General features: G+C 45.3%; 1 long non-coding RNA gene across 1 annotated transcript; it reads left to right on the top strand.

Annotated features, from left to right (window-relative positions):
- Nucleotides 1–1,764: 1,764 nt before the first annotated feature.
- LOC145655846 (uncharacterized) lies at nt 1,765–4,789 on the top strand. Its single transcript, XR_014121739.1, has 5 exons — nt 1,765–2,175; nt 2,320–2,406; nt 3,582–3,755; nt 3,962–4,044; nt 4,394–4,789. It is a non-coding gene; the product is annotated as an uncharacterized LOC145655846 (long non-coding RNA).
- The last annotated feature ends 4,578 nt before the right edge of the window (nt 4,790–9,367 follow it).

The raw sequence follows: 9,367 nt of genomic DNA, 5'->3' as shown, positions 1-9,367 counted from the left end.
GTGATACCGCTTCAACAGCTTCAGCAGCTTCAGCAGCTACAACAGCACCCGGAGCAGTATGTGATACTGCTTCAACAATTTCAGCAACTACAACAGCACCCAGAGCAATACGTATTACCGCTTCATCAGATCCAGCACCTACAACAACACCCAGAGCAGTACGTGATACCGCTTCAACAACTTCAGCAGCTACAACAGCACCTGAAGCAGTACGTGATACCGCTTCAACAGCTTCAGCAGCTACAGCAGCTACAACAGCACCCGGAGCAGTACGTGATACCGCTTCAACAGCTTCAGCAGCTACAACAGCACCCGGAGCAGTACGTGATACCGCTTCAACAGCTTCAGCAGCTACAACAGCACCCGGAGCAGTACGTGATACTGCTTCAACAGCTTCAGCAGCTACAACAGCACCCGGAGCAGTACGTGATACTGCTTCAACAGCTTCAGCAGCTACAACAGCACCCAGAGCAGTACGTGATACCGCTTCAACAGCTTCAGCAGCTACAACAGCACCTAGAGCAGTATGTGATACTGCTTCAATAACTTCAGCGGCTGCAACAGCACTCGGAGCAGTGCGTATTACCGCTTCATCAGATTCAGCACCTACAACTACACCCAGAGCAGTACATGATACCTCTTCAACAACTTCAGCAGCTACAACAGCACCCGGAGCAGAACGTGATACCGCTTCAACAACTTCAGCAGCTACAACAGCACCTGGAGCAGTACGTGATACTGTTTCAACAACTTCAGCAACTACAACAGCACCCAGAGCAGTACGTATTACCGCTTCATCAGATTCAGCACCTACAACAACACCCAGAGCAGTACCTGATACCGCTTCAACAACTTCAGCAGCTACAACAGCACCCGGAGCAATACGTATTACCTCTTCATCAGATCCAGCACCTACAACAACACCCAGAGCAGTACATGATACCGCTTCAACAACTTCAGCAGCTACAACAGCACCCGGAGCAGTACGTGATACCGCTTCAACAACTTCAGCGGCTACAACAGTACCCAGAGCAGTACGTGATACCCCTTCAACAACTTCAGCGGCTACAACAGCACCCAGAGCAGTACGTGATACCACTTCAACAACTTCAGCGGCTACAACAGCACCCGGAGCAGTACGTGATACTGTTTCAACAACTTCAGTGGCTACAACAGCACCCGGAGCAGTACGTATTACCGCTTCATCAGATTCAGCACCTACACCAACACTCAGAGCAGTACCTGATACCGATTCAACAACTTCAGCAGCTACAACAGCACCCGGAGCAATACGTGATACCGCTTCAACAACTTCAGAAGCTACAACAGCACCTGGAGCAGTACGTGATACCGCTTCAACAACTTCAGAAGCTACAACAGCACCTGGAGCAGTACATGTTACCGCTTCATCAACTTCAGCAGTTACAGCTGCAGCAGTACATGATACCTCTTCAACAATGTCAGAAGCTACAACAGCACCTGGAGCACTATATGTTACTGCCTCAACAACTTCAACAGCTACAACAGCAGGTGGACCAGTATGTGATACCACTTCAGCAGCTACAGCAGCAGTACATGATACCGCTTCAACAACTTCAGCAGCTACAGCAACACCTGAAGCAGTACGTGATACCGCTTCATCAACTTCAGCAGTTACAACAGCACCCGGAGCAGTACGTGTTACTGCTTCTTCAACTTCAGCAGCTACATCAACACCTGGAGCAGTACATGTTACCACTTCATCAAATCCAGCTGCTACAACAGCACCTGGAGCAGTACGTGATACCGCTTCAACAACTTCAGCAGCTATAACAGCACCTGGAGTAGCACGTGTTACAGCTTCAACAACTTCAACAGTTACAACAGCAGTAGTACGTGATACAGCTTCAAAAATGTCAGAAGCTACAACAGCAGGTGGAGCAGTACATGTTACTGCCTCAACAACTTCAGCAGTTAGAACAGCACCTGGAGCAGTACATGTTACCACTTCTTCAAGTTCAGCAGCTACAACAGCACCTGGGGCAGTATGTGATACCGCTTCAACAACTTCAGCATTTATATCAGCACCTGGAGCAGTACATGATACCACTTCAACAACTTCAACAGCTACAACAGCACCTGGAGCAGTACGAGATACCGCTTCAACAACTTCAATAGTTACACCACGAAAACCTGGTATGGATTATACAGGGGAAAAAAATGTTTTAACATTTAAACTAGAAAATCAAATAATGTTTATGCAATGGTCACCTGTGACGTCTAGCATTTTTTAATAATTAGATGAAATGTGTGTGTGTGCTTGTTTGATATAAACCACAGCAGTTAGTACAGTGAGTCCTGCTGAGAGTCTACCATCAGCCACATCTGTGACAGCAACTCCAACGTCTACCATTACTGACATCCTTGGTAAGATGGAACCTGTACATTAAAATATTATTATAAAATATTTTTGACTAAAATTTAAATATACACATATAAAGTCAAAAGGTCTTGCTTACAACATCACTGACAGTCATTTGAGATGCTGTCACTAATAAAGGGTTTAAGTACTTCCTAAATAATGAATCAAAATGCAACAACACATCATTTTCTGCCTTTACGACAATCGATCCAAATCATTCTACAATTACATCAAGAACCAACTTCATCAGTTTGAGGGCTAAAACAAATAATTGTGTTTCTTTAATGTATTTTTTAAAACAGCTGCGGCTTTTTAAATTTTTGTTTATAAACCAGCTAATAAAAGCTGTTTTTTTGTCATTAGGAATTAAAGTTAAATTAGGTACCATGACAAGACCAGATACAACCTCAAGTACTGTGTCTACAATCGCATCAATGAAAATTGCTACAAACATAACTAGCCTTGTTGAGTACTACATTAGCAGAAAAATTTAATTAGTCATTGCTGAACTATGATACTGAAAAATGTAAATAATGACATTCATAGCAATGTTCATTTTCAGGAACACATGGTCCAGTAATTAACAAATAAAACTTTATATATTTCCCACATTACTGTGAAGTAAAGCTCTACAGTCACTTCAAAAAGTACAATAACTTTGACTCTCCTACACTCTCTACCAACTACTACTTTGAGAAATGTTACTAGAAATAAAAGTTCAGTATTTACTCTTAAAGTCAAACCCAGTATTTAGTCAATCACAAGCTTTTATTGACATCATCTTCCTTACACGGGTGTGCGGCTGCTCGTGCCCAGCACTCAGGCGCCTGCAGATCAAATGTTTACTCAGTGATCAAACAGCGTTGGCTGCAACGTTTATTCCTTTTATAACCAGCTGTTATAACTTAGTTTTATTATTAGCTAACAATATTCACTTCTTCCAGCAGGTGAGTTTATGTTCCTAAGCCCCACAACAACACAGATTAGTCTGTTCACTGGAGGCTCGCGTTAATACACAACCCGGTCGAAGACTGTATACCGGTGTCCAGCACGACTCAGCCAGTCCATTTTTAGGACCAGAACTATCCATTTTATCTAAAGTTAAACTTCTGTTCATTCCATTTAAATTATGTATAGATTAAAAGAAAGACTTTCAATCAGTTAATTTCCTCTCTCACAGCAGAAATCATCTCCAGCTCCAACGCAGTTATGGACACCATGACATCCAGATCAGACCCAGTTTCGGACAGGCAGCAGCTCACAGCTGATCGCACATCGTCCTCCAGTCCAGAGAACCCAGATCAGACTTCAGATCAGACACGAGTATCAGACCTAAAGACATCTTTGCAGACAGGTAGCATCAGACTGCTCTTAGTTAATACATGGGATACATCTACTGATACATACAGTAATAGTTCATCAGGATGCTAATTATTTAATTAGTAGATTGCTTGGTGTGCCTACCCTGTCGGTTAACAGTTTGCCTAAACACGTCTGTCTGTCTATCATGAAATTTATTTATCTTACTTACCTATTTACTATCTGATGTGATACTTATAGAGAGGAGGACGATGATATCTAAGCTGAGTGTGTGTGTTAACGCCAGGCCAAGTGAAGAAGTCACACCGGAGAGTCTACAGGAGGTAGGTGACCCATGCACACCACAAGGGGGAGTGGTCATAAGATAAGACTATACCAGGGGGAGTGGTAATAAGATAAGACTATACCAGGGGGAGTGGTCATAAGATAAGACTCTATACCAGATGGGAGTGGTCATAAGATAAGGGGGAGTATTGCCAATAGCAGATTGGCTTTGTGAAGTTCTGCAGAGTTGGATGGGTGAAATATTTCTTTTTTTGTCTTCATACCTCGCAAGACCAGTTGATACAGACACATCCATATGATTCAGTTACTGAGTGCATACCTGACTAACAGAACAAAAGAAAATGAACAAATGAATGAATGAATGAATTGCTTCCCTTGTGATTTCAGCTTGCTGTGCATGTGCAGGAGATACTGCAGAGGGAGATGTGTAAAGACTGCACCCTGAGGATCGCAGGCATGAGCAGAAACTGACAGAGCCCTCAGAGCGAGCTCGGCTGCACAGACACCTGAAATCTGGATGTATTACTTGCAAGGTGTTTTTTTACTTTTAACCAGGTTAAGAGAGTGAGTTCTCTTAAAGCCCCATAGCATTAACGTTTACAGAACAGGGTGGCAGGTGTTCGCATTGACCATGTGTCTCCTCGTCACGAGACTTCCATTGAAATGAACGTCGACTAATGTGTGTTTTCCTTACAGACTTTTTCAGTTCCTGGTACCCACTGTTTGTTTACCCACTAAACCCTTCTGCCTCTGTTTTCTATGAGTTGTTTACTAATTGAATTATTTGTATATTTTAGCCAAATTGTACCGTTTCTAAATTAAATTGAAATGGCCTAGTCTACGAAAATCCTTCCTTTTATTTTAATTCATGTTGGCTTTTCCTTTTTCTATAAATTGAATTTAGAGACATGAAAGAGAAGAGAACGTCCAGCCCTGAGCCCGCGGGCCTCCAACGTGTCTTCCGAGGCGCGCGGACGGACAGATTGAGTTAAGGGTCAGGATACTGGCCTCGTGACCCAGGACGGCGCGCGGAGGAGCTCGTGGGTAGACCCCTGGCTGCTTTAACGGCCTAAATCGCAACACGTGCTAATTGCGCAAGCGCTTAGGTTACCACGTACTGGACTCCGCGCCGCGCCGCTTTCCACTGGGATCGCGTGTTATATTAATGAAGCAACTGCAATCACTAACTTTTGTAATATTTCATAAAGGGACTCGCAGTTTAAATGCAGCAGTTAGTAAAAAAAAAAAAAAAAATTAGTTTCTATTAAAATTTAGATTTTATCAAATGTAGCAGGAGTTTCTTTGGCCATTGCAGGATCTTCTGGTCGTCCGTTTCGTAACCAGCTTCGTGTAGCCCTGCGGTACCGGTGTACCATTCCAGGTCTCGAGCCCTGCTGTCATTACGCACAAATCACGCGGGTGCGCCGGGCCCGTTTCAGGCGTTTGGTTTGACGTAACGGTCCCGGGGGAGCTCCGCCACCGTCCACCGCCGCGCTTGATTTGCTAGCGCTGTATGAAAGGCGATATGGCACCCTGCACCCTGGAGAGGGGGCAGAGCCGCTCGGCACGAGCTGGTCTGCCGGTTACGCCTTCTCTGCTTTGCCCCGCTTTCATGAGCTCGCCGGCGGAATGCCGCTAAAATGAGAACCGCATGTTCTCATTAGAAGCATCCCAGAGATCCCGCTAGACGCAATTGACGTTAATTCACAAGACCGATAAAGTCTAAGGTTCACTCTCCCCCGCAATCCCGCTTTGGTTTAAGAACTTAAGATCACGCGGGGTCAACGTCAGGGCAAAATCAGAAACCCTTTTTCCCCCGTTTTGCTCGACATATTGCGCTGGGCGCGCGGCATGACCCCATACCGCGTGCCCCAGTTTTCTGACTTACCCGGTCTGATTAAATCTGCCATCCTCGCATCCGCTGAGACCATCATATTACCTTACCGCACTATTCTGATTTTGTCCAAACAAATGTGACTGCATTTGTTAATTTGTAAATTCGCCTTGCAATTGCATGTAACACCGTCGGGTACCTGAAGGTCACGGGAGGAAACCAGCGGGGGAAGTGAGATCACGTTTACACAAACTTCACAAAAAAAACAGTAGCGTGTAGACATGACACGTGTAATATAATGATCATCACAAAATGTTTATGAATCCAGTTTCATGTTTTTATTATACTAGATTACAATAAGTGCTTTATAAATTGTAACATGCCTGCACTTATATAAAAGCGAAGAGAAGTCGCTGCCCTTTCTTAGATGGCGCTGATTTCTTTACATAAGGCTTTATTTAAAAACCCAAGACTTCTGTTTTAATAGTGCTAAACGTTGTCCGTTTTAGCAATCACGGGAGGGTTGGGTGCAGTCATGAAATTGAATAATTAAATTATATTCAACTGTATGAGTAATTCTATATTTGATGTTTTTGCTGTTAAGTTTCACTATTTTGTCTTGCAATGATCTCAGTGCACGCTATCAGTACCAGATCAGTGTGTCATAGGCCAGACGGGGTGTTACGTTCCCGTCAGTTTCTCGCATTAAGGATGTCTTTCATAATCTGTTGTACATGAGGCGCATTATCTTAACACAACCGTTCTGAAACCTTAGAGCTTCTACTTCGCTTCACTCGGTTTAAAAAACTGGATAAACCTCTTTAAAACTCATAGTCACGCGAGTGTGGTTCAGTGAATAATGACAATGAGAAAATGCACTAAGTGCTCCGCGTGCAAAACGCAAACAACTGCGACGCGTCTGAGTCGCCTGAAGCGGCCGGGAGAGAATAACGGAACCGTACACTGGAACAAAACTTTGCTTGCTACATGCTGTTTTCTTCCATGTGAGTGGAGGGTTACACAGTTAACCTGCTACAAGCAGAAGGCACTTCACAGTCTAAAGTGTTTGTCCTCAGTGTGGCTCCAGTCCAGAAAATAACTGCAGCTGCCTTCTCTGCTCAGTTTTTCCTCTTTAGCCCCGATACATCCGCTTCAAGCTCTCGTGCTGCCATGCCTGCATCTGGTTTCATTTTTCAACAACAATACGAGGGATAAAAACTTAACTTCTCCTTTCTGGAGAAGGATGAGTTGTGAAAAGTTATTGGCGCGGTGTGAAGTTTCCCGCGGACTGCCGTTTCCTGGCAGGCCTGCCGTCTGCTTCTTCGCCAGCTCAGACAATGTTCTCCTCCTCGAACTCGAGTTTCTCCTGAGCAGAGCCCTCGCCGTATTTGTGCGCAGACGCGTGATCCGGGTCCATGAACTCCTCGTATGGGTCCTTCTTGGTTTTATCGTGTTCAATGAAGCTCCGGAACAGTGCCAGAGCCAAGAAGGAATAGACGAACATCACAAACAGGATGTAGAAGTAAGCGTTGTCGTAGGAATGCCTTGCCCAGCTGGTGCCCGTCGTCTGGGTCGGGGCAACAGTCGTCAGGTTGCCATGGGGAGTCTGGCGGTTATCTTCCAGTTCCTTCAAGATGGCCTCCCTGCACCTAGTCAGCAGAGAGAGCAGGAGGGTCTTGTTCATGGCTGGGTCGGTGTGACGTCACCACATGGACACACACTCCTGGAACAGACAGCTTTAGGTCCTTTGGAATGTTCACTAGTGTTGATATTCACCAGGCTATGTTCTCCGAAGAAAAATCCCTTTAATAGGACTCCAGTCAGTTTCCCAACAGGGTCAAAGGTCGAATGAACGTCCTGCTGCAGAGTCACGGAGCTTCCGTTCAGCACAATAGACTGGCACAGAAGACTGTTCACTACTCTGACCCTCAGCAGAGACGCTCACCACGGTCTTCTGCTGAAGTGCACACAGCCAGGCCAGAGGAGCGGCATACCATAGCCTCTCTCTCTTCATTCTGCCCATACCGCGGTTGCCGGCTTTCAGCTGGTGAGACGTTTTTGGAAAGGAATGCTGTCCCAGGCTATGGTCTCTATCACACACTCAAGATAAGGGACGCTGGTGAGTCATGTGACATCCCCCCAGCACCCAGTGGGCTCAGATACACTGCTCCATCTTGTCTTCCTGGTGAATATTGTATTCATCATTTAAGCAGAAATAGGAATTGGGATTCGCTACCTTCCCACTCAGTCTCATTTAGCACTGGTTTGGCCTTTGTAATGAGTACAATTACGGGGCAATTTTGATAGAATTGTACTCGCTAAGAAGCTGAGAATCTTAGGGTCACAAGGTTAAGAAACTATTTGGGGTTACATGAGAAATGCAAATGACAGTAATGCAGACATTTAAGCTGAAGTCTGCTTTCCTCTTGCACTTCCGTGGTTCTCCACGGTTGGGACATTGCGGTAAACTGATGGGTTACATGCAGTTCCAGCCTTAAAAAAAAATCCAGGCCGGTGTGCGCATGCTTTAGTACTAATCTTCAAAAATTCTAACATTTCCCCAGAATGATGAGATCTCCATTTCTGGGTCCTTCGGGTCCTGGTTGGTGGACGCTTTGCTGATAGCGTGACTCAGGCTTCTGATCCTTTGCTTCAGATCGAATGGGTTCAAATGCTTCTGAGATGACGTGAATCAAGCAGACGAGCTTCTCCAACTTTCCCCTTCAGTGTCTCATCTCAGCGTCATCTATGTGCTCTCTGTCCAACCTTTCTCTTTATTTTAGCAAGCTCCCTCTCTCCCTCTCTCTTTCTCTCTCTCTCTCTGTCTCTCCCTTCCTCTTTTCTCCTTTCACTGCTGTCACATCTTCTCTCCACGGTAGGCCTGTTTCTCCATCCAGCTCTTCAAACTCCCCCCCCCCACCCTGTCTGCCTCTCCGTGATGTGAGCCTTCCCCCACCATCGCTTTACCAGCTCTGCTGGAGTGCTCTACCGATTTCAAAGAGTTCAGGGGTCAGAAGTTAAGTTGTCTCCAATGTGTGTTAATCTGGCTGCTGCTCACTGGCTGGCTGCAGCAGGGTTTGTGAGAGATGGCCAGAGTTGTGGATGTGTTTGTGAGAGATGGCCAGAGTTGTGGACTGGTTGGTATGACACAAATTTGACTACATGGACATTATTGCAATGTTCCTTTTTCCAAGGAGACTGTAACCATGGAGATTCTGTGAAAACTAATTTACGAGCAAGTCTGCGTGAGCGAACACACACGCACACACACACACACACACACACACACAGATAGAAAAAGAAAGTCATTCGAGACTTCAAACACAGTTATGAGCTTGTTGTGTTCTCTTTGGTCTTCTCTTTTTACACATTTTCTCCCCTAAGATCAGATACCTGCAGCTGCCCCTGTCAGTCTTGTGTGTGAGTGTGTGTGTGTGTGTGTGTGTGTGTGTGTGTGAGTGTGTGTGAGTGTGTGTGTGTGCGTGTGTTTGGAGACGGGAGCATATGTCACCTCTTGAACCACAGAC

Source organism: Electrophorus electricus, unplaced genomic scaffold (assembly GCF_041902795.1).
Source record: "Electrophorus electricus isolate QZ-2024a unplaced genomic scaffold, ASM4190279v1 Scaffold368, whole genome shotgun sequence".
In the NCBI taxonomy this organism is placed as follows: domain Eukaryota; kingdom Metazoa; phylum Chordata; class Actinopteri; order Gymnotiformes; family Gymnotidae; genus Electrophorus; species Electrophorus electricus.
This window is presented reverse-complemented; position numbering and strand designations above follow the sequence as displayed.